At 52.6% G+C, this 20,136-nt stretch overlaps 41 non-coding genes across 41 annotated transcripts; 32 read left to right on the forward strand and 9 right to left on the reverse strand.

Moving 5' to 3' along the window:
* Positions 1-163: 163 nt before the first annotated feature.
* Trnag-ucc (transfer RNA glycine (anticodon UCC)) lies at positions 164-235 on the reverse strand. The gene has a single exon. It is a non-coding gene; the product is annotated as a tRNA-Gly (tRNA).
* Positions 236-1,214: 979 nt separating this feature from the next.
* Trnam-cau (transfer RNA methionine (anticodon CAU)) lies at positions 1,215-1,287 on the forward strand. The gene has a single exon. It is a non-coding gene; the product is annotated as a tRNA-Met (tRNA).
* Positions 1,288-1,595: 308 nt separating this feature from the next.
* Trnae-uuc (transfer RNA glutamic acid (anticodon UUC)) lies at positions 1,596-1,667 on the forward strand. The gene has a single exon. It is a non-coding gene; the product is annotated as a tRNA-Glu (tRNA).
* Positions 1,668-1,963: 296 nt separating this feature from the next.
* Positions 1,964-2,036, forward strand: Trnak-uuu (transfer RNA lysine (anticodon UUU)). Its single transcript has one exon. It is a non-coding gene; the product is annotated as a tRNA-Lys (tRNA).
* Positions 2,037-2,175: 139 nt separating this feature from the next.
* Positions 2,176-2,257, forward strand: Trnas-aga (transfer RNA serine (anticodon AGA)). The gene has a single exon. It is a non-coding gene; the product is annotated as a tRNA-Ser (tRNA).
* Positions 2,258-2,532: 275 nt separating this feature from the next.
* Trnag-ucc (transfer RNA glycine (anticodon UCC)) lies at positions 2,533-2,604 on the reverse strand. Its single transcript has one exon. It is a non-coding gene; the product is annotated as a tRNA-Gly (tRNA).
* Positions 2,605-3,584: 980 nt separating this feature from the next.
* Positions 3,585-3,657, forward strand: Trnam-cau (transfer RNA methionine (anticodon CAU)). The gene has a single exon. It is a non-coding gene; the product is annotated as a tRNA-Met (tRNA).
* A 308-nt stretch (positions 3,658-3,965) lies between these two features.
* Positions 3,966-4,037, forward strand: Trnae-uuc (transfer RNA glutamic acid (anticodon UUC)). Its single transcript has one exon. It is a non-coding gene; the product is annotated as a tRNA-Glu (tRNA).
* Positions 4,038-4,333: 296 nt separating this feature from the next.
* Positions 4,334-4,406, forward strand: Trnak-uuu (transfer RNA lysine (anticodon UUU)). Its single transcript has one exon. It is a non-coding gene; the product is annotated as a tRNA-Lys (tRNA).
* Positions 4,407-4,545: 139 nt separating this feature from the next.
* Positions 4,546-4,627, forward strand: Trnas-aga (transfer RNA serine (anticodon AGA)). The gene has a single exon. It is a non-coding gene; the product is annotated as a tRNA-Ser (tRNA).
* Positions 4,628-4,902: 275 nt separating this feature from the next.
* On the reverse strand, positions 4,903-4,974 carry Trnag-ucc (transfer RNA glycine (anticodon UCC)). Its single transcript has one exon. It is a non-coding gene; the product is annotated as a tRNA-Gly (tRNA).
* Positions 4,975-5,953: 979 nt separating this feature from the next.
* On the forward strand, positions 5,954-6,026 carry Trnam-cau (transfer RNA methionine (anticodon CAU)). The gene has a single exon. It is a non-coding gene; the product is annotated as a tRNA-Met (tRNA).
* A 308-nt stretch (positions 6,027-6,334) lies between these two features.
* On the forward strand, positions 6,335-6,406 carry Trnae-uuc (transfer RNA glutamic acid (anticodon UUC)). The gene has a single exon. It is a non-coding gene; the product is annotated as a tRNA-Glu (tRNA).
* Positions 6,407-6,702: 296 nt separating this feature from the next.
* On the forward strand, positions 6,703-6,775 carry Trnak-uuu (transfer RNA lysine (anticodon UUU)). Its single transcript has one exon. It is a non-coding gene; the product is annotated as a tRNA-Lys (tRNA).
* A 139-nt stretch (positions 6,776-6,914) lies between these two features.
* Positions 6,915-6,996, forward strand: Trnas-aga (transfer RNA serine (anticodon AGA)). The gene has a single exon. It is a non-coding gene; the product is annotated as a tRNA-Ser (tRNA).
* A 275-nt stretch (positions 6,997-7,271) lies between these two features.
* On the reverse strand, positions 7,272-7,343 carry Trnag-ucc (transfer RNA glycine (anticodon UCC)). The gene has a single exon. It is a non-coding gene; the product is annotated as a tRNA-Gly (tRNA).
* Positions 7,344-8,322: 979 nt separating this feature from the next.
* On the forward strand, positions 8,323-8,395 carry Trnam-cau (transfer RNA methionine (anticodon CAU)). The gene has a single exon. It is a non-coding gene; the product is annotated as a tRNA-Met (tRNA).
* A 308-nt stretch (positions 8,396-8,703) lies between these two features.
* Trnae-uuc (transfer RNA glutamic acid (anticodon UUC)) lies at positions 8,704-8,775 on the forward strand. Its single transcript has one exon. It is a non-coding gene; the product is annotated as a tRNA-Glu (tRNA).
* A 296-nt stretch (positions 8,776-9,071) lies between these two features.
* Positions 9,072-9,144, forward strand: Trnak-uuu (transfer RNA lysine (anticodon UUU)). The gene has a single exon. It is a non-coding gene; the product is annotated as a tRNA-Lys (tRNA).
* A 139-nt stretch (positions 9,145-9,283) lies between these two features.
* On the forward strand, positions 9,284-9,365 carry Trnas-aga (transfer RNA serine (anticodon AGA)). Its single transcript has one exon. It is a non-coding gene; the product is annotated as a tRNA-Ser (tRNA).
* A 275-nt stretch (positions 9,366-9,640) lies between these two features.
* Trnag-ucc (transfer RNA glycine (anticodon UCC)) lies at positions 9,641-9,712 on the reverse strand. The gene has a single exon. It is a non-coding gene; the product is annotated as a tRNA-Gly (tRNA).
* Positions 9,713-10,691: 979 nt separating this feature from the next.
* Trnam-cau (transfer RNA methionine (anticodon CAU)) lies at positions 10,692-10,764 on the forward strand. Its single transcript has one exon. It is a non-coding gene; the product is annotated as a tRNA-Met (tRNA).
* Positions 10,765-11,072: 308 nt separating this feature from the next.
* Positions 11,073-11,144, forward strand: Trnae-uuc (transfer RNA glutamic acid (anticodon UUC)). Its single transcript has one exon. It is a non-coding gene; the product is annotated as a tRNA-Glu (tRNA).
* A 296-nt stretch (positions 11,145-11,440) lies between these two features.
* On the forward strand, positions 11,441-11,513 carry Trnak-uuu (transfer RNA lysine (anticodon UUU)). The gene has a single exon. It is a non-coding gene; the product is annotated as a tRNA-Lys (tRNA).
* Positions 11,514-11,652: 139 nt separating this feature from the next.
* On the forward strand, positions 11,653-11,734 carry Trnas-aga (transfer RNA serine (anticodon AGA)). The gene has a single exon. It is a non-coding gene; the product is annotated as a tRNA-Ser (tRNA).
* A 275-nt stretch (positions 11,735-12,009) lies between these two features.
* On the reverse strand, positions 12,010-12,081 carry Trnag-ucc (transfer RNA glycine (anticodon UCC)). The gene has a single exon. It is a non-coding gene; the product is annotated as a tRNA-Gly (tRNA).
* Positions 12,082-13,060: 979 nt separating this feature from the next.
* Positions 13,061-13,133, forward strand: Trnam-cau (transfer RNA methionine (anticodon CAU)). The gene has a single exon. It is a non-coding gene; the product is annotated as a tRNA-Met (tRNA).
* A 308-nt stretch (positions 13,134-13,441) lies between these two features.
* On the forward strand, positions 13,442-13,513 carry Trnae-uuc (transfer RNA glutamic acid (anticodon UUC)). Its single transcript has one exon. It is a non-coding gene; the product is annotated as a tRNA-Glu (tRNA).
* Positions 13,514-13,809: 296 nt separating this feature from the next.
* Trnak-uuu (transfer RNA lysine (anticodon UUU)) lies at positions 13,810-13,882 on the forward strand. Its single transcript has one exon. It is a non-coding gene; the product is annotated as a tRNA-Lys (tRNA).
* A 139-nt stretch (positions 13,883-14,021) lies between these two features.
* Trnas-aga (transfer RNA serine (anticodon AGA)) lies at positions 14,022-14,103 on the forward strand. The gene has a single exon. It is a non-coding gene; the product is annotated as a tRNA-Ser (tRNA).
* A 275-nt stretch (positions 14,104-14,378) lies between these two features.
* On the reverse strand, positions 14,379-14,450 carry Trnag-ucc (transfer RNA glycine (anticodon UCC)). Its single transcript has one exon. It is a non-coding gene; the product is annotated as a tRNA-Gly (tRNA).
* Positions 14,451-15,429: 979 nt separating this feature from the next.
* On the forward strand, positions 15,430-15,502 carry Trnam-cau (transfer RNA methionine (anticodon CAU)). Its single transcript has one exon. It is a non-coding gene; the product is annotated as a tRNA-Met (tRNA).
* Positions 15,503-15,810: 308 nt separating this feature from the next.
* On the forward strand, positions 15,811-15,882 carry Trnae-uuc (transfer RNA glutamic acid (anticodon UUC)). Its single transcript has one exon. It is a non-coding gene; the product is annotated as a tRNA-Glu (tRNA).
* Positions 15,883-16,178: 296 nt separating this feature from the next.
* Positions 16,179-16,251, forward strand: Trnak-uuu (transfer RNA lysine (anticodon UUU)). Its single transcript has one exon. It is a non-coding gene; the product is annotated as a tRNA-Lys (tRNA).
* A 139-nt stretch (positions 16,252-16,390) lies between these two features.
* Positions 16,391-16,472, forward strand: Trnas-aga (transfer RNA serine (anticodon AGA)). Its single transcript has one exon. It is a non-coding gene; the product is annotated as a tRNA-Ser (tRNA).
* Positions 16,473-16,747: 275 nt separating this feature from the next.
* On the reverse strand, positions 16,748-16,819 carry Trnag-ucc (transfer RNA glycine (anticodon UCC)). The gene has a single exon. It is a non-coding gene; the product is annotated as a tRNA-Gly (tRNA).
* Positions 16,820-17,798: 979 nt separating this feature from the next.
* Positions 17,799-17,871, forward strand: Trnam-cau (transfer RNA methionine (anticodon CAU)). The gene has a single exon. It is a non-coding gene; the product is annotated as a tRNA-Met (tRNA).
* Positions 17,872-18,179: 308 nt separating this feature from the next.
* Trnae-uuc (transfer RNA glutamic acid (anticodon UUC)) lies at positions 18,180-18,251 on the forward strand. Its single transcript has one exon. It is a non-coding gene; the product is annotated as a tRNA-Glu (tRNA).
* Positions 18,252-18,547: 296 nt separating this feature from the next.
* Positions 18,548-18,620, forward strand: Trnak-uuu (transfer RNA lysine (anticodon UUU)). Its single transcript has one exon. It is a non-coding gene; the product is annotated as a tRNA-Lys (tRNA).
* A 139-nt stretch (positions 18,621-18,759) lies between these two features.
* Positions 18,760-18,841, forward strand: Trnas-aga (transfer RNA serine (anticodon AGA)). Its single transcript has one exon. It is a non-coding gene; the product is annotated as a tRNA-Ser (tRNA).
* A 275-nt stretch (positions 18,842-19,116) lies between these two features.
* Trnag-ucc (transfer RNA glycine (anticodon UCC)) lies at positions 19,117-19,188 on the reverse strand. The gene has a single exon. It is a non-coding gene; the product is annotated as a tRNA-Gly (tRNA).
* Between the last annotated feature and the right edge of the window lie 948 nt (positions 19,189-20,136).

Raw genomic sequence — 20,136 nt, forward strand, 5'->3', positions numbered from 1 at the left:
ATTTTGATAAGGGCGAATTCCAAGCGTCAGCTTTCGCGTCAGCCGAGCAAAGTCGGGACAAGTCGGGACATACTACAGGATGGTCTGCGTGGAGCAACGACGAAAAAAACCTTCATGTAACAGCACGCGGCTCACATACTCATACGAAAAAACCAGCGCCACTTGCGGTGGCCGGGAATCGAACCCGGATCAACTGCTTGGAAGGCAACTATGCTCACCATTACACCACCACCGCACAGCCGCTGCTCGCAACGCCCCGCTGTGTCGGCTTCCCGCCCGCTAGCAGCGGCCCACGGTGATAGTAGCTGCAGGCGCTTTTCGAGGTAGGAGGGTGCATCCACACGCATTCGGGTAGCGCCTCCACGCACGCTGCGTCTTTGGGCAAGACTAGTCGCCGCGGCCGCAAGGTTACTCACACGATAGTGATGAGCATTCGTTTTAAGGCAATGTAGTGGAGGACTCCACGTGTGTAGCACTTTTTTCGGTTGTATCCGACGTCGCTGGGTGGCAATCCCACTTTCCCATGCAGAAAAGTGCTCGGGAAGCACGGGCAGCTTGTCGAGCATCGGTGGTTCAATGGCATGTGCCTCAGTAGTGCAGTAGGCAGCGCGTAAGTCTCATAATCGTAAGGCTTGCCGGCACGATAGCTCAGCGTGTTCGGTCTGAGAGTTATCTGCCCTCTGTAATAAAAGACCGAGTCAACGATGAACTTGAACGGGCGTCATCGGACGTCCGCCCCCAACAAATGCAACGAAAGAAATGAGAACAAAAAAAAAAAAAATTGGTGAATGCTCGCTTAGCATGCGGACGGCCCGGGTTCGATTCCCGGCCGATGCATCGTTCTGCTGTTCTCGCTATAATGCTGCCGCGCCGATTCCTCGCCTGAGCTGCGTCAGCCTCAGGAATGTATAGCAGGATTCGCTGTGAGAAGAACCATACACGCAGCACGCAGTAGACCGTACTTGGACGGTCGCGTGCTATTTCTGAACTCTAACGTCGGCCTGGCCCAACAGGCCGCTGTGTTCAGGTGCCGCAAGGGCGATGTACTGTAACCTCGGGCAGTGCTGCGTTCCGTTGAAAAAGCTGCGGCAGCAGTTTAATCTAGCAAGTAGGGAAAGCACGTGTAGCAACACAACAGATTCTTGAGAAAGCGCAAACTGTCTATCTCTAATATGCGAGACTTACCAAGTTTCCTGTAACGTTGCTTGCAACGTGCCTCGGTAGCGCAGTAGGTAGCGCGTAAGTCTCATAATCTTAAGGTCGTGAGTTCGATCCTCACCCGGGGCATTTAATTTGCTGTACATCATGGCTGAATTAACGGCGTTGCTGTTGCTAGGGAACGAACTTAATTGTCGTTCGTTATCCACAAGGAGGCTACACCTCAGCGTCAATATGTTTATTTCCAATTATGACAACGTACAACTTTGATCTTTCTCTTCCCTTGTTATGAGTAAAATAATGAATAGTCAATTTCGAGCTGTGCGCCATGCCAGTCTGTAGGCGCAAATATGCTCGCAAACAGAGAACACCACTGAGACCAGATTCAGCACGAAATACGAGAGGAGACGGAGAAGATCTCACGCTTATCGAGCAAATCCGGTGTGGTCTAGTGGCTAGGATACCTGGCTTTCACCCAGGAGGCCCGGGTTCGATTCCCGGTACCGGAACGGAAGTTTTTGCGCACACAACGCTCCATGTTTTGGCCTTCGAACTGTCGTTTGTCGCCCACCCTCCGGAGCTTCGGCCGAACGTAATCGGGGAAAACAGGCACATGATGCAATTACTGTCGGCACCGGAATAAAGGGAGAAGTGGCACTGGTCCGCTGTTGGGCTGCTACCAGCGTCAGTGGGAAGTCGGTGAAGTCGCCAGTTGCGGCAGAAGCCAGCTGTTACCGTAGTACGCCTACACACGCGTTCCAGTTATTCACATTGCTTGCAGCCGCTCCATCCGCAACAAGGGTGAGCCCGGATAGCTCAGTCGGTAGAGCATTAGGCTTTTAACCTAAGGGTCCAGGGTTCAAGTCCCTGTCCGCGCGAAGATTTTAACGTTTCCGCAATGGCTCGTCTCGTAGCGATGGTAGCCCTGCCGTAATCAGTGCACAGAGTTCGTTTCCTGTCAACATTCTGCGCAGACCGGTTGCATTTCTCACGATTCCAGGGAAACTTCAGTTACGAGCAGTCGTGGCCGAGTGGTTAAGGCGTCTGACTAGAAATCAGATTCCCTCTGGGAGCGTAGGTTCGAGTCCTACCGACTGCGTCGGTTTTTTTCTTTTTTTGTTTAAGAAGAACGAGCAGAAAATTTCGCAGTTTGCCTGTCGTTTTGGTACCTCTCCACACCTCGCCTCTCACAGCCGTTTATAGTGCCTGTCATTTTGATAAGGGCGAATTCCAAGCGTCAGCTTTCGCGTCAGCCGAGCAAAGTCGGGACAAGTCGGGACATACTACAGGATGGTCTGCGTGGAGCAACGACGAAAAAAACCTTCATGTAACAGCACGCGGCTCACATACTCATACGAAAAAACCAGCGCCACTTGCGGTGGCCGGGAATCGAACCCGGATCAACTGCTTGGAAGGCAACTATGCTCACCATTACACCACCACCGCACAGCCGCTGCTCGCAACGCCCCGCTGTGTCGGCTTCCCGCCCGCTAGCAGCGGCCCACGGTGATAGTAGCTGCAGGCGCTTTTCGAGGTAGGAGGGTGCATCCACACGCATTCGGGTAGCGCCTCCACGCACGCTGCGTCTTTGGGCAAGACTAGTCGCCGCGGCCGCAAGGTTACTCACACGATAGTGATGAGCATTCGTTTTAAGGCAATGTAGTGGAGGACTCCACGTGTGTAGCACTTTTTTCGGTTGTATCCGACGTCGCTGGGTGGCAATCCCACTTTCCCATGCAGAAAAGTGCTCGGGAAGCACGGGCAGCTTGTCGAGCATCGGTGGTTCAATGGCATGTGCCTCAGTAGTGCAGTAGGCAGCGCGTAAGTCTCATAATCGTAAGGCTTGCCGGCACGATAGCTCAGCGTGTTCGGTCTGAGAGTTATCTGCCCTCTGTAATAAAAGACCGAGTCAACGATGAACTTGAACGGGCGTCATCGGACGTCCGCCCCCAAACAAATGCAACGAAAGAAATGAGAACAAAAAAAAAAAAAATTGGTGAATGCTCGCTTAGCATGCGGACGGCCCGGGTTCGATTCCCGGCCGATGCATCGTTCTGCTGTTCTCGCTATAATGCTGCCGCGCCGATTCCTCGCCTGAGCTGCGTCAGCCTCAGGAATGTATAGCAGGATTCGCTGTGAGAAGAACCATACACGCAGCACGCAGTAGACCGTACTTGGACGGTCGCGTGCTATTTCTGAACTCTAACGTCGGCCTGGCCCAACAGGCCGCTGTGTTCAGGTGCCGCAAGGGCGATGTACTGTAACCTCGGGCAGTGCTGCGTTCCGTTGAAAAAGCTGCGGCAGCAGTTTAATCTAGCAAGTAGGGAAAGCACGTGTAGCAACACAACAGATTCTTGAGAAAGCGCAAACTGTCTATCTCTAATATGCGAGACTTACCAAGTTTCCTGTAACGTTGCTTGCAGCGTGCCTCGGTAGCGCAGTAGGTAGCGCGTAAGTCTCATAATCTTAAGGTCGTGAGTTCGATCCTCACCCGGGGCATTTAATTTGCTGTACATCATGGCTGAATTAACGGCGTTGCTGTTGCTAGGGAACGAACTTAATTGTCGTTCGTTATCCACAAGGAGGCTACACCTCAGCGTCAATATGTTTATTTCCAATTATGACAACGTACAACTTTGATCTTTCTCTTCCCTTGTTATGAGTAAAATAATGAATAGTCAATTTCGAGCTGTGCGCCATGCCAGTCTGTAGGCGCAAATATGCTCGCAAACAGAGAACACCACTGAGACCAGATTCAGCACGAAATACGAGAGGAGACGGAGAAGATCTCACGCTTATCGAGCAAATCCGGTGTGGTCTAGTGGCTAGGATACCTGGCTTTCACCCAGGAGGCCCGGGTTCGATTCCCGGTACCGGAACGGAAGTTTTTGCGCACACAACGCTCCATGTTTTGGCCTTCGAACTGTCGTTTGTCGCCCACCCTCCGGAGCTTCGGCCGAACGTAATCGGGGAAAACAGGCACATGATGCAATTACTGTCGGCACCGGAATAAAGGGAGAAGTGGCACTGGTCCGCTGTTGGGCTGCTACCAGCTTCAGTGGGAAGTCGGTGAAGTCGCCAGTTGCGGCAGAAGCCAGCTGTTACCGTAGTACGCCTACACACGCGTTCCAGTTATTCACATTGCTTGCAGCCGCTCCATCCGCAACAAGGGTGAGCCCGGATAGCTCAGTCGGTAGAGCATTAGGCTTTTAACCTAAGGGTCCAGGGTTCAAGTCCCTGTCCGGGCGAAGATTTTAACGTTTCCGCAATGGCTCGTCTCGTAGCGATGGTAGCCCTGCCGTAATCAGTGCACAGAGTTCGTTTCCTGTCAACATTCTGCGCAGACCGGTTGCATTTCTCACGATTCCAGGAAAACTTCAGTTACGAGCAGTCGTGGCCGAGTGGTTAAGGCGTCTGACTAGAAATCAGATTCCCTCTGGGAGCGTAGGTTCGAGTCCTACCGACTGCGTCGGTTTTTTTCTTTTTTTGTTTAAGAAGAACGAGCAGAAAATTTCGCAGTTTGCCTGTCGTTTTGGTACCTCTCCACACCTCGCCTCTCACAGCCGTTTATAGTGCCTGTCATTTTGATAAGGGCGAATTCCAAGCGTCAGCTTTCGCGTCAGCCGAGCAAAGTCGGGACAAGTCGGGACATACTACAGGATGGTCTGCGTGGAGCAACGACGAAAAAAACCTTCATGTAACAGCACGCGGCTCACATACTCATACGAAAAAACCAGCGCCACTTGCGGTGGCCGGGAATCGAACCCGGATCAACTGCTTGGAAGGCAACTATGCTCACCATTACACCACCACCGCACAGCCGCTGCTCGCAACGCCCCGCTGTGTCGGCTTCCCGCCCGCTAGCAGCGGCCCACGGTGATAGTAGCTGCAGGCGCTTTTCGAGGTAGGAGGGTGCATCCACACGCATTCGGGTAGCGCCTCCACGCACGCTGCGTCTTTGGGCAAGACTAGTCGCCGCGGCCGCAAGGTTACTCACACGATAGTGATGAGCATTCGTTTTAAGGCAATGTAGTGGAGGACTCCACGTGTGTAGCACTTTTTTCGGTTGTATCCGACGTCGCTGGGTGGCAATCCCACTTTCCCATGCAGAAAAGTGCTCGGGAAGCACGGGCAGCTTGTCGAGCATCGGTGGTTCAATGGCATGTGCCTCAGTAGTGCAGTAGGCAGCGCGTAAGTCTCATAATCGTAAGGCTTGCCGGCACGATAGCTCAGCGTGTTCGGTCTGAGAGTTATCTGCCCTCTGTAATAAAAGACCGAGTCAACGATGAACTTGAACGGGCGTCATCGGACGTCCGCCCCCAACAAATGCAACGAAAGAAATGAGAACAAAAAAAAAAAAAATTGGTGAATGCTCGCTTAGCATGCGGACGGCCCGGGTTCGATTCCCGGCCGATGCATCGTTCTGCTGTTCTCGCTATAATGCTGCCGCGCCGATTCCTCGCCTGAGCTGCGTCAGCCTCAGGAATGTATAGCAGGATTCGCTGTGAGAAGAACCATACACGCAGCACGCAGTAGACCGTACTTGGACGGTCGCGTGCTATTTCTGAACTCTAACGTCGGCCTGGCCCAACAGGCCGCTGTGTTCAGGTGCCGCAAGGGCGATGTACTGTAACCTCGGGCAGTGCTGCGTTCCGTTGAAAAAGCTGCGGCAGCAGTTTAATCTAGCAAGTAGGGAAAGCACGTGTAGCAACACAACAGATTCTTGAGAAAGCGCAAACTGTCTATCTCTAATATGCGAGACTTACCAAGTTTCCTGTAACGTTGCTTGCAACGTGCCTCGGTAGCGCAGTAGGTAGCGCGTAAGTCTCATAATCTTAAGGTCGTGAGTTCGATCCTCACCCGGGGCATTTAATTTGCTGTACATCATGGCTGAATTAACGGCGTTGCTGTTGCTAGGGAACGAACTTAATTGTCGTTCGTTATCCACAAGGAGGCTACACCTCAGCGTCAATATGTTTATTTCCAATTATGACAACGTACAACTTTGATCTTTCTCTTCCCTTGTTATGAGTAAAATAATGAATAGTCAATTTCGAGCTGTGCGCCATGCCAGTCTGTAGGCGCAAATATGCTCGCAAACAGAGAACACCACTGAGACCAGATTCAGCACGAAATACGAGAGGAGACGGAGAAGATCTCACGCTTATCGAGCAAATCCGGTGTGGTCTAGTGGCTAGGATACCTGGCTTTCACCCAGGAGGCCCGGGTTCGATTCCCGGTACCGGAACGGAAGTTTTTGCGCACACAACGCTCCATGTTTTGGCCTTCGAACTGTCGTTTGTCGCCCACCCTCCGGAGCTTCGGCCGAACGTAATCGGGGAAAACAGGCACATGATGCAATTACTGTCGGCACCGGAATAAAGGGAGAAGTGGCACTGGTCCGCTGTTGGGCTGCTACCAGCGTCAGTGGGAAGTCGGTGAAGTCGCCAGTTGCGGCAGAAGCCAGCTGTTACCGTAGTACGCCTACACACGCGTTCCAGTTATTCACATTGCTTGCAGCCGCTCCATCCGCAACAAGGGTGAGCCCGGATAGCTCAGTCGGTAGAGCATTAGGCTTTTAACCTAAGGGTCCAGGGTTCAAGTCCCTGTCCGGGCGAAGATTTTAACGTTTCCGCAATGGCTCGTCTCGTAGCGATGGTAGCCCTGCCGTAATCAGTGCACAGAGTTCGTTTCCTGTCAACATTCTGCGCAGACCGGTTGCATTTCTCACGATTCCAGGGAAACTTCAGTTACGAGCAGTCGTGGCCGAGTGGTTAAGGCGTCTGACTAGAAATCAGATTCCCTCTGGAAGCGTAGGTTCGAGTCCTACCGACTGCGTCGGTTTTTTTCTTTTTTTGTTTAAGAAGAACGAGCAGAAAATTTCGCAGTTTGCCTGTCGTTTTGGTACCTCTCCACACCTCGCCTCTCACAGCCGTTTATAGTGCCTGTCATTTTGATAAGGGCGAATTCCAAGCGTCAGCTTTCGCGTCAGCCGAGCAAAGTCGGGACAAGTCGGGACATACTACAGGATGGTCTGCGTGGAGCAACGACGAAAAAAACCTTCATGTAACAGCACGCGGCTCACATACTCATACGAAAAAACCAGCGCCACTTGCGGTGGCCGGGAATCGAACCCGGATCAACTGCTTGGAAGGCAACTATGCTCACCATTACACCACCACCGCACAGCCGCTGCTCGCAACGCCCCGCTGTGTCGGCTTCCCGCCCGCTAGCAGCGGCCCACGGTGATAGTAGCTGCAGGCGCTTTTCGAGGTAGGAGGGTGCATCCACACGCATTCGGGTAGCGCCTCCACGCACGCTGCGTCTTTGGGCAAGACTAGTCGCCGCGGCCGCAAGGTTACTCACACGATAGTGATGAGCATTCGTTTTAAGGCAATGTAGTGGAGGACTCCACGTGTGTAGCACTTTTTTCGGTTGTATCCGACGTCGCTGGGTGGCAATCCCACTTTCCCATGCAGAAAAGTGCTCGGGAAGCACGGGCAGCTTGTCGAGCATCGGTGGTTCAATGGCATGTGCCTCAGTAGTGCAGTAGGCAGCGCGTAAGTCTCATAATCGTAAGGCTTGCCGGCACGATAGCTCAGCGTGTTCGGTCTGAGAGTTATCTGCCCTCTGTAATAAAAGACCGAGTCAACGATGAACTTGAACGGGCGTCATCGGACGTCCGCCCCCAACAAATGCAACGAAAGAAATGAGAACAAAAAAAAAAAAAATTGGTGAATGCTCGCTTAGCATGCGGACGGCCCGGGTTCGATTCCCGGCCGATGCATCGTTCTGCTGTTCTCGCTATAATGCTGCCGCGCCGATTCCTCGCCTGAGCTGCGTCAGCCTCAGGAATGTATAGCAGGATTCGCTGTGAGAAGAACCATACACGCAGCACGCAGTAGACCGTACTTGGACGGTCGCGTGCTATTTCTGAACTCTAACGTCGGCCTGGCCCAACAGGCCGCTGTGTTCAGGTGCCGCAAGGGCGATGTACTGTAACCTCGGGCAGTGCTGCGTTCCGTTGAAAAAGCTGCGGCAGCAGTTTAATCTAGCAAGTAGGGAAAGCACGTGTAGCAACACAACAGATTCTTGAGAAAGCGCAAACTGTCTATCTCTAATATGCGAGACTTACCAAGTTTCCTGTAACGTTGCTTGCAACGTGCCTCGGTAGCGCAGTAGGTAGCGCGTAAGTCTCATAATCTTAAGGTCGTGAGTTCGATCCTCACCCGGGGCATTTAATTTGCTGTACATCATGGCTGAATTAACGGCGTTGCTGTTGCTAGGGAACGAACTTAATTGTCGTTCGTTATCCACAAGGAGGCTACACCTCAGCGTCAATATGTTTATTTCCAATTATGACAACGTACAACTTTGATCTTTCTCTTCCCTTGTTATGAGTAAAATAATGAATAGTCAATTTCGAGCTGTGCGCCATGCCAGTCTGTAGGCGCAAATATGCTCGCAAACAGAGAACACCACTGAGACCAGATTCAGCACGAAATACGAGAGGAGACGGAGAAGATCTCACGCTTATCGAGCAAATCCGGTGTGGTCTAGTGGCTAGGATACCTGGCTTTCACCCAGGAGGCCCGGGTTCGATTCCCGGTACCGGAACGGAAGTTTTTGCGCACACAACGCTCCATGTTTTGGCCTTCGAACTGTCGTTTGTCGCCCACCCTCCGGAGCTTCGGCCGAACGTAATCGGGGAAAACAGGCACATGATGCAATTACTGTCGGCACCGGAATAAAGGGAGAAGTGGCACTGGTCCGCTGTTGGGCTGCTACCAGCGTCAGTGGGAAGTCGGTGAAGTCGCCAGTTGCGGCAGAAGCCAGCTGTTACCGTAGTACGCCTACACACGCGTTCCAGTTATTCACATTGCTTGCAGCCGCTCCATCCGCAACAAGGGTGAGCCCGGATAGCTCAGTCGGTAGAGCATTAGGCTTTTAACCTAAGGGTCCAGGGTTCAAGTCCCTGTCCGGGCGAAGATTTTAACGTTTCCGCAATGGCTCGTCTCGTAGCGATGGTAGCCCTGCCGTAATCAGTGCACAGAGTTCGTTTCCTGTCAACATTCTGCGCAGACCGGTTGCATTTCTCACGATTCCAGGGAAACTTCAGTTACGAGCAGTCGTGGCCGAGTGGTTAAGGCGTCTGACTAGAAATCAGATTCCCTCTGGGAGCGTAGGTTCGAGTCCTACCGACTGCGTCGGTTTTTTTCTTTTTTTGTTTAAGAAGAACGAGCAGAAAATTTCGCAGTTTGCCTGTCGTTTTGGTACCTCTCCACACCTCGCCTCTCACAGCCGTTTATAGTGCCTGTCATTTTGATAAGGGCGAATTCCAAGCGTCAGCTTTCGCGTCAGCCGAGCAAAGTCGGGACAAGTCGGGACATACTACAGGATGGTCTGCGTGGAGCAACGACGAAAAAAACCTTCATGTAACAGCACGCGGCTCACATACTCATACGAAAAAACCAGCGCCACTTGCGGTGGCCGGGAATCGAACCCGGATCAACTGCTTGGAAGGCAACTATGCTCACCATTACACCACCACCGCACAGCCGCTGCTCGCAACGCCCCGCTGTGTCGGCTTCCCGCCCGCTAGCAGCGGCCCACGGTGATAGTAGCTGCAGGCGCTTTTCGAGGTAGGAGGGTGCATCCACACGCATTCGGGTAGCGCCTCCACGCACGCTGCGTCTTTGGGCAAGACTAGTCGCCGCGGCCGCAAGGTTACTCACACGATAGTGATGAGCATTCGTTTTAAGGCAATGTAGTGGAGGACTCCACGTGTGTAGCACTTTTTTCGGTTGTATCCGACGTCGCTGGGTGGCAATCCCACTTTCCCATGCAGAAAAGTGCTCGGGAAGCACGGGCAGCTTGTCGAGCATCGGTGGTTCAATGGCATGTGCCTCAGTAGTGCAGTAGGCAGCGCGTAAGTCTCATAATCGTAAGGCTTGCCGGCACGATAGCTCAGCGTGTTCGGTCTGAGAGTTATCTGCCCTCTGTAATAAAAGACCGAGTCAACGATGAACTTGAACGGGCGTCATCGGACGTCCGCCCCCAACAAATGCAACGAAAGAAATGAGAACAAAAAAAAAAAAAATTGGTGAATGCTCGCTTAGCATGCGGACGGCCCGGGTTCGATTCCCGGCCGATGCATCGTTCTGCTGTTCTCGCTATAATGCTGCCGCGCCGATTCCTCGCCTGAGCTGCGTCAGCCTCAGGAATGTATAGCAGGATTCGCTGTGAGAAGAACCATACACGCAGCACGCAGTAGACCGTACTTGGACGGTCGCGTGCTATTTCTGAACTCTAACGTCGGCCTGGCCCAACAGGCCGCTGTGTTCAGGTGCCGCAAGGGCGATGTACTGTAACCTCGGGCAGTGCTGCGTTCCGTTGAAAAAGCTGCGGCAGCAGTTTAATCTAGCAAGTAGGGAAAGCACGTGTAGCAACACAACAGATTCTTGAGAAAGCGCAAACTGTCTATCTCTAATATGCGAGACTTACCAAGTTTCCTGTAACGTTGCTTGCAACGTGCCTCGGTAGCGCAGTAGGTAGCGCGTAAGTCTCATAATCTTAAGGTCGTGAGTTCGATCCTCACCCGGGGCATTTAATTTGCTGTACATCATGGCTGAATTAACGGCGTTGCTGTTGCTAGGGAACGAACTTAATTGTCGTTCGTTATCCACAAGGAGGCTACACCTCAGCGTCAATATGTTTATTTCCAATTATGACAACGTACAACTTTGATCTTTCTCTTCCCTTGTTATGAGTAAAATAATGAATAGTCAATTTCGAGCTGTGCGCCATGCCAGTCTGTAGGCGCAAATATGCTCGCAAACAGAGAACACCACTGAGACCAGATTCAGCACGAAATACGAGAGGAGACGGAGAAGATCTCACGCTTATCGAGCAAATCCGGTGTGGTCTAGTGGCTAGGATACCTGGCTTTCACCCAGGAGGCCCGGGTTCGATTCCCGGTACCGGAACGGAAGTTTTTGCGCACACAACGCTCCATGTTTTGGCCTTCGAACTGTCGTTTGTCGCCCACCCTCCGGAGCTTCGGCCGAACGTAATCGGGGAAAACAGGCACATGATGCAATTACTGTCGGCACCGGAATAAAGGGAGAAGTGGCACTGGTCCGCTGTTGGGCTGCTACCAGCGTCAGTGGGAAGTCGGTGAAGTCGCCAGTTGCGGCAGAAGCCAGCTGTTACCGTAGTACGCCTACACACGCGTTCCAGTTATTCACATTGCTTGCAGCCGCTCCATCCGCAACAAGGGTGAGCCCGGATAGCTCAGTCGGTAGAGCATTAGGCTTTTAACCTAAGGGTCCAGGGTTCAAGTCCCTGTCCGGGCGAAGATTTTAACGTTTCCGCAATGGCTCGTCTCGTAGCGATGGTAGCCCTGCCGTAATCAGTGCACAGAGTTCGTTTCCTGTCAACATTCTGCGCAGACCGGTTGCATTTCTCACGATTCCAGGGAAACTTCAGTTACGAGCAGTCGTGGCCGAGTGGTTAAGGCGTCTGACTAGAAATCAGATTCCCTCTGGGAGCGTAGGTTCGAGTCCTACCGACTGCGTCGGTTTTTTTCTTTTTTTGTTTAAGAAGAACGAGCAGAAAATTTCGCAGTTTGCCTGTCGTTTTGGTACCTCTCCACACCTCGCCTCTCACAGCCGTTTATAGTGCCTGTCATTTTGATAAGGGCGAATTCCAAGCGTCAGCTTTCGCGTCAGCCGAGCAAAGTCGGGACAAGTCGGGACATACTACAGGATGGTCTGCGTGGAGCAACGACGAAAAAAACCTTCATGTAACAGCACGCGGCTCACATACTCATACGAAAAAACCAGCGCCACTTGCGGTGGCCGGGAATCGAACCCGGATCAACTGCTTGGAAGGCAACTATGCTCACCATTACACCACCACCGCACAGCCGCTGCTCGCAACGCCCCGCTGTGTCGGCTTCCCGCCCGCTAGCAGCGGCCCACGGTGATAGTAGCTGCAGGCGCTTTTCGAGGTAGGAGGGTGCATCCACACGCATTCGGGTAGCGCCTCCACGCACGCTGCGTCTTTGGGCAAGACTAGTCGCCGCGGCCGCAAGGTTACTCACACGATAGTGATGAGCATTCGTTTTAAGGCAATGTAGTGGAGGACTCCACGTGTGTAGCACTTTTTTCGGTTGTATCCGACGTCGCTGGGTGGCAATCCCACTTTCCCATGCAGAAAAGTGCTCGGGAAGCACGGGCAGCTTGTCGAGCATCGGTGGTTCAATGGCATGTGCCTCAGTAGTGCAGTAGGCAGCGCGTAAGTCTCATAATCGTAAGGCTTGCCGGCACGATAGCTCAGCGTGTTCGGTCTGAGAGTTATCTGCCCTCTGTAATAAAAGACCGAGTCAACGATGAACTTGAACGGGCGTCATCGGACGTCCGCCCCCAACAAATGCAACGAAAGAAATGAGAACAAAAAAAAAAAAAATTGGTGAATGCTCGCTTAGCATGCGGACGGCCCGGGTTCGATTCCCGGCCGATGCATCGTTCTGCTGTTCTCGCTATAATGCTGCCGCGCCGATTCCTCGCCTGAGCTGCGTCAGCCTCAGGAATGTATAGCAGGATTCGCTGTGAGAAGAACCATACACGCAGCACGCAGTAGACCGTACTTGGACGGTCGCGTGCTATTTCTGAACTCTAACGTCGGCCTGGCCCAACAGGCCGCTGTGTTCAGGTGCCGCAAGGGCGATGTACTGTAACCTCGGGCAGTGCTGCGTTCCGTTGAAAAAGCTGCGGCAGCAGTTTAATCTAGCAAGTAGGGAAAGCACGTGTAGCAACACAACAGATTCTTGAGAAAGCGCAAACTGTCTATCTCTAATATGCGAGACTTACCAAGTTTCCTGTAACGTTGCTTGCAACGTGCCTCGGTAGCGCAGTAGGTAGCGCGTAAGTCTCATAATCTTAAGGTCGTGAGTTCGATCCTCACCCGGGGCATTTAATTTGCTGTACATCATGGCTGAATTAACGGCGTTGCTGTTGCTAGGGAACGAACTTAATTGTCGTTCGTTATCCACAAGGAGGCTACACCTCAGCGTCAATATGTTTATTTCCAATTATGACAACGTACAACTTTGATCTTTCTCTTCCCTTGTTATGAGTAAAATAATGAATAGTCAATTTCGAGCTGTGCGCCATGCCAGTCTGTAGGCGCAAATATGCTCGCAAACAGAGAACACCACTGAGACCAGATTCAGCACGAAATACGAGAGGAGACGGAGAAGATCTCACGCTTATCGAGCAAATCCGGTGTGGTCTAGTGGCTAGGATACCTGGCTTTCACCCAGGAGGCCCGGGTTCGATTCCCGGTACCGGAACGGAAGTTTTTGCGCACACAACGCTCCATGTTTTGGCCTTCGAACTGTCGTTTGTCGCCCACCCTCCGGAGCTTCGGCCGAACGTAATCGGGGAAAACAGGCACATGATGCAATTACTGTCGGCACCGGAATAAAGGGAGAAGTGGCACTGGTCCGCTGTTGGGCTGCTACCAGCGTCAGTGGGAAGTCGGTGAAGTCGCCAGTTGCGGCAGAAGCCAGCTGTTACCGTAGTACGCCTACACACGCGTTCCAGTTATTCACATTGCTTGCAGCCGCTCCATCCGCAACAAGGGTGAGCCCGGATAGCTCAGTCGGTAGAGCATTAGGCTTTTAACCTAAGGGTCCAGGGTTCAAGTCCCTGTCCGGGCGAAGATTTTAACGTTTCCGCAATGGCTCGTCTCGTAGCGATGGTAGCCCTGCCGTAATCAGTGCACAGAGTTCGTTTCCTGTCAACATTCTGCGCAGACCGGTTGCATTTCTCACGATTCCAGGGAAACTTCAGTTACGAGCAGTCGTGGCCGAGTGGTTAAGGCGTCTGACTAGAAATCAGATTCCCTCTGGGAGCGTAGGTTCGAGTCCTACCGACTGCGTCGGTTTTTTTCTTTTTTTGTTTAAGAAGAACGAGCAGAAAATTTCGCAGTTTGCCTGTCGTTTTGGTACCTCTCCACACCTCGCCTCTCACAGCCGTTTATAGTGCCTGTCATTTTGATAAGGGCGAATTCCAAGCGTCAGCTTTCGCGTCAGCCGAGCAAAGTCGGGACAAGTCGGGACATACTACAGGATGGTCTGCGTGGAGCAACGACGAAAAAAACCTTCATGTAACAGCACGCGGCTCACATACTCATACGAAAAAACCAGCGCCACTTGCGGTGGCCGGGAATCGAACCCGGATCAACTGCTTGGAAGGCAACTATGCTCACCATTACACCACCACCGCACAGCCGCTGCTCGCAACGCCCCGCTGTGTCGGCTTCCCGCCCGCTAGCAGCGGCCCACGGTGATAGTAGCTGCAGGCGCTTTTCGAGGTAGGAGGGTGCATCCACACGCATTCGGGTAGCGCCTCCACGCACGCTGCGTCTTTGGGCAAGACTAGTCGCCGCGGCCGCAAGGTTACTCACACGATAGTGATGAGCATTCGTTTTAAGGCAATGTAGTGGAGGACTCCACGTGTGTAGCACTTTTTTCGGTTGTATCCGACGTCGCTGGGTGGCAATCCCACTTTCCCATGCAGAAAAGTGCTCGGGAAGCACGGGCAGCTTGTCGAGCATCGGTGGTTCAATGGCATGTGCCTCAGTAGTGCAGTAGGCAGCGCGTAAGTCTCATAATCGTAAGGCTTGCCGGCACGATAGCTCAGCGTGTTCGGTCTGAGAGTTATCTGCCCTCTGTAATAAAAGACCGAGTCAACGATGAACTTGAACGGGCGTCATCGGACGTCCGCCCCCAACAAATGCAACGAAAGAAATGAGAACAAAAAAAAAAAAAATTGGTGAATGCTCGCTTAGCATGCGGACGGCCCGGGTTCGATTCCCGGCCGATGCATCGTTCTGCTGTTCTCGCTATAATGCTGCCGCGCCGATTCCTCGCCTGAGCTGCGTCAGCCTCAGGAATGTATAGCAGGATTCGCTGTGAGAAGAACCATACACGCAGCACGCAGTAGACCGTACTTGGACGGTCGCGTGCTATTTCTGAACTCTAACGTCGGCCTGGCCCAACAGGCCGCTGTGTTCAGGTGCCGCAAGGGCGATGTACTGTAACCTCGGGCAGTGCTGCGTTCCGTTGAAAAAGCTGCGGCAGCAGTTTAATCTAGCAAGTAGGGAAAGCACGTGTAGCAACACAACAGATTCTTGAGAAAGCGCAAACTGTCTATCTCTAATATGCGAGACTTACCAAGTTTCCTGTAACGTTGCTTGCAACGTGCCTCGGTAGCGCAGTAGGTAGCGCGTAAGTCTCATAATCTTAAGGTCGTGAGTTCGATCCTCACCCGGGGCATTTAATTTGCTGTACATCATGGCTGAATTAACGGCGTTGCTGTTGCTAGGGAACGAACTTAATTGTCGTTCGTTATCCACAAGGAGGCTACACCTCAGCGTCAATATGTTTATTTCCAATTATGACAACGTACAACTTTGATCTTTCTCTTCCCTTGTTATGAGTAAAATAATGAATAGTCAATTTCGAGCTGTGCGCCATGCCAGTCTGTAGGCGCAAATATGCTCGCAAACAGAGAACACCACTGAGACCAGATTCAGCACGAAATACGAGAGGAGACGGAGAAGATCTCACGCTTATCGAGCAAATCCGGTGTGGTCTAGTGGCTAGGATACCTGGCTTTCACCCAGGAGGCCCGGGTTCGATTCCCGGTACCGGAACGGAAGTTTTTGCGCACACAACGCTCCATGTTTTGGCCTTCGAACTGTCGTTTGTCGCCCACCCTCCGGAGCTTCGGCCGAACGTAATCGGGGAAAACAGGCACATGATGCAATTACTGTCGGCACCGGAATAAAGGGAGAAGTGGCACTGGTCCGCTGTTGGGCTGCTACCAGCGTCAGTGGGAAGTCGGTGAAGTCGCCAGTTGCGGCAGAAGCCAGCTGTTACCGTAGTACGCCTACACACGCGTTCCAGTTATTCACATTGCTTGCAGCCGCTCCATCCGCAACAAGGGTGAGCCCGGATAGCTCAGTCGGTAGAGCATTAGGCTTTTAACCTAAGGGTCCAGGGTTCAAGTCCCTGTCCGGGCGAAGATTTTAACGTTTCCGCAATGGCTCGTCTCGTAGCGATGGTAGCCCTGCCGTAATCAGTGCACAGAGTTCGTTTCCTGTCAACATTCTGCGCAGACCGGTTGCATTTCTCACGATTCCAGGGAAACTTCAGTTACGAGCAGTCGTGGCCGAGTGGTTAAGGCGTCTGACTAGAAATCAGATTCCCTCTGGGAGCGTAGATTCGAGTCCTACCGACTGCGTCGGTTTTTTTCTTTTTTTGTTTAAGAAGAACGAGCAGAAAATTTCGCAGTTTGCCTGTCGTTTTGGTACCTCTCCACACCTCGCCTCTCACAGCCGTTTATAGTGCCTGTCATTTTGATAAGGGCGAATTCCAAGCGTCAGCTTTCGCGTCAGCCGAGCAAAGTCGGGACAAGTCGGGACATACTACAGGATGGTCTGCGTGGAGCAACGACGAAAAAAACCTTCATGTAACAGCACGCGGCTCACATACTCATACGAAAAAACCAGCGCCACTTGCGGTGGCCGGGAATCGAACCCGGATCAACTGCTTGGAAGGCAACTATGCTCACCATTACACCACCACCGCACAGCCGCTGCTCGCAACGCCCCGCTGTGTCGGCTTCCCGCCCGCTAGCAGCGGCCCACGGTGATAGTAGCTGCAGGCGCTTTTCGAGGTAGGAGGGTGCATCCACACGCATTCGGGTAGCGCCTCCACGCACGCTGCGTCTTTGGGCAAGACTAGTCGCCGCGGCCGCAAGGTTACTCACACGATAGTGATGAGCATTCGTTTTAAGGCAATGTAGTGGAGGACTCCACGTGTGTAGCACTTTTTTCGGTTGTATCCGACGTCGCTGGGTGGCAATCCCACTTTCCCATGCAGAAAAGTGCTCGGGAAGCACGGGCAGCTTGTCGAGCATCGGTGGTTCAATGGCATGTGCCTCAGTAGTGCAGTAGGCAGCGCGTAAGTCTCATAATCGTAAGGCTTGCCGGCACGATAGCTCAGCGTGTTCGGTCTGAGAGTTATCTGCCCTCTGTAATAAAAGACCGAGTCAACGATGAACTTGAACGGGCGTCATCGGACGTCCGCCCCCAACAAATGCAACGAAAGAAATGAGAACAAAAAAAAAAAAAATTGGTGAATGCTCGCTTAGCATGCGGACGGCCCGGGTTCGATTCCCGGCCGATGCATCGTTCTGCTGTTCTCGCTATAATGCTGCCGCGCCGATTCCTCGCCTGAGCTGCGTCAGCCTCAGGAATGTATAGCAGGATTCGCTGTGAGAAGAACCATACACGCAGCACGCAGTAGACCGTACTTGGACGGTCGCGTGCTATTTCTGAACTCTAACGTCGGCCTGGCCCAACAGGCCGCTGTGTTCAGGTGCCGCAAGGGCGATGTACTGTAACCTCGGGCAGTGCTGCGTTCCGTTGAAAAAGCTGCGGCAGCAGTTTAATCTAGCAAGTAGGGAAAGCACGTGTAGCAACACAACAGATTCTTGAGAAAGCGCAAACTGTCTATCTCTAATATGCGAGACTTACCAAGTTTCCTGTAACGTTGCTTGCAACGTGCCTCGGTAGCGCAGTAGGTAGCGCGTAAGTCTCATAATCTTAAGGTCGTGAGTTCGATCCTCACCCGGGGCATTTAATTTGCTGTACATCATGGCTGAATTAACGGCGTTGCTGTTGCTAGGGAACGAACTTAATTGTCGTTCGTTATCCACAAGGAGGCTACACCTCAGCGTCAATATGTTTATTTCCAATTATGACAACGTACAACTTTGATCTTTCTCTTCCCTTGTTATGAGTAAAATAATGAATAGTCAATTTCGAGCTGTGCGCCATGCCAGTCTGTAGGCGCAAATATGCTCGCAAACAGAGAACACCACTGAGACCAGATTCAGCACGAAATACGAGAGGAGACGGAGAAGATCTCACGCTTATCGAGCAAATCCGGTGTGGTCTAGTGGCTAGGATACCTGGCTTTCACCCAGGAGGCCCGGGTTCGATTCCCGGTACCGGAACGGAAGTTTTTGCGCACACAACGCTCCATGTTTTGGCCTTCGAACTGTCGTTTGTCGCCCACCCTCCGGAGCTTCGGCCGAACGTAATCGGGGAAAACAGGCACATGATGCAATTACTGTCGGCACCGGAATAAAGGGAGAAGTGGCACTGGTCCGCTGTTGGGCTGCTACCAGCGTCAGTGGGAAGTCGGTGAAGTCGCCAGTTGCGGCAGAAGCCAGCTGTTACCGTAGTACGCCTACACACGCGTTCCAGTTATTCACATTGCTTGCAGCCGCTCCATCCGCAACAAGGGTGAGCCCGGATAGCTCAGTCGGTAGAGCATTAGGCTTTTAACCTAAGGGTCCAGGGTTCAAGTCCCTGTCCGGGCGAAGATTTTAACGTTTCCGCAATGGCTCGTCTCGTAGCGATGGTAGCCCTGCCGTAATCAGTGCACAGAGTTCGTTTCCTGTCAACATTCTGCGCAGACCGGTTGCATTTCTCACGATTCCAGGGAAACTTCAGTTACGAGCAGTCGTGGCCGAGTGGTTAAGGCGTCTGACTAGAAATCAGATTCCCTCTGGGAGCGTAGGTTCGAGTCCTACCGACTGCGTCGGTTTTTTTCTTTTTTTGTTTAAGAAGAACGAGCAGAAAATTTCGCAGTTTGCCTGTCGTTTTGGTACCTCTCCACACCTCGCCTCTCACAGCCGTTTATAGTGCCTGTCATTTTGATAAGGGCGAATTCCAAGCGTCAGCTTTCGCGTCAGCCGAGCAAAGTCGGGACAAGTCGGGACATACTACAGGATGGTCTGCGTGGAGCAACGACGAAAAAAACCTTCATGTAACAGCACGCGGCTCACATACTCATACGAAAAAACCAGCGCCACTTGCGGTGGCCGGGAATCGAACCCGGATCAACTGCTTGGAAGGCAACTATGCTCACCATTACACCACCACCGCACAGCCGCTGCTCGCAACGCCCCGCTGTGTCGGCTTCCCGCCCGCTAGCAGCGGCCCACGGTGATAGTAGCTGCAGGCGCTTTTCGAGGTAGGAGGGTGCATCCACACGCATTCGGGTAGCGCCTCCACGCACGCTGCGTCTTTGGGCAAGACTAGTCGCCGCGGCCGCAAGGTTACTCACACGATAGTGATGAGCATTCGTTTTAAGGCAATGTAGTGGAGGACTCCACGTGTGTAGCACTTTTTTCGGTTGTATCCGACGTCGCTGGGTGGCAATCCCACTTTCCCATGCAGAAAAGTGCTCGGGAAGCACGGGCAGCTTGTCGAGCATCGGTGGTTCAATGGCATGTGCCTCAGTAGTGCAGTAGGCAGCGCGTAAGTCTCATAATCGTAAGGCTTGCCGGCACGATAGCTCAGCGTGTTCGGTCTGAGAGTTATCTGCCCTCTGTAATAAAAGACCGAGTCAACGATGAACTTGAACGGGCGTCATCGGACGTCCGCCCCCAACAAATGCAACGAAAGAAATGAGAACAAAAAAAAAAAAAATTGGTGAATGCTCGCTTAGCATGCGGACGGCCCGGGTTCGATTCCCGGCCGATGCATCGTTCTGCTGTTCTCGCTATAATGCTGCCGCGCCGATTCCTCGCCTGAGCTGCGTCAGCCTCAGGAATGTATAGCAGGATTCGCTGTGAGAAGAACCATACACGCAGCACGCAGTAGACCGTACTTGGACGGTCGCGTGCTATTTCTGAACTCTAACGTCGGCCTGGCCCAACAGGCCGCTGTGTTCAGGTGCCGCAAGGGCGATGTACTGTAACCTCGGGCAGTGCTGCGTTCCGTTGAAAAAGCTGCGGCAGCAGTTTAATCTAGCAAGTAGGGAAAGCACGTGTAGCAACACAACAGATTCTTGAGAAAGCGCAAACTGTCTATCTCTAATATGCGAGACTT

This window comes from Schistocerca nitens, chromosome 4, assembly GCF_023898315.1.
Source record: "Schistocerca nitens isolate TAMUIC-IGC-003100 chromosome 4, iqSchNite1.1, whole genome shotgun sequence".
NCBI classification, from domain to species: Eukaryota; Metazoa; Arthropoda; class Insecta; order Orthoptera; family Acrididae; genus Schistocerca; species Schistocerca nitens.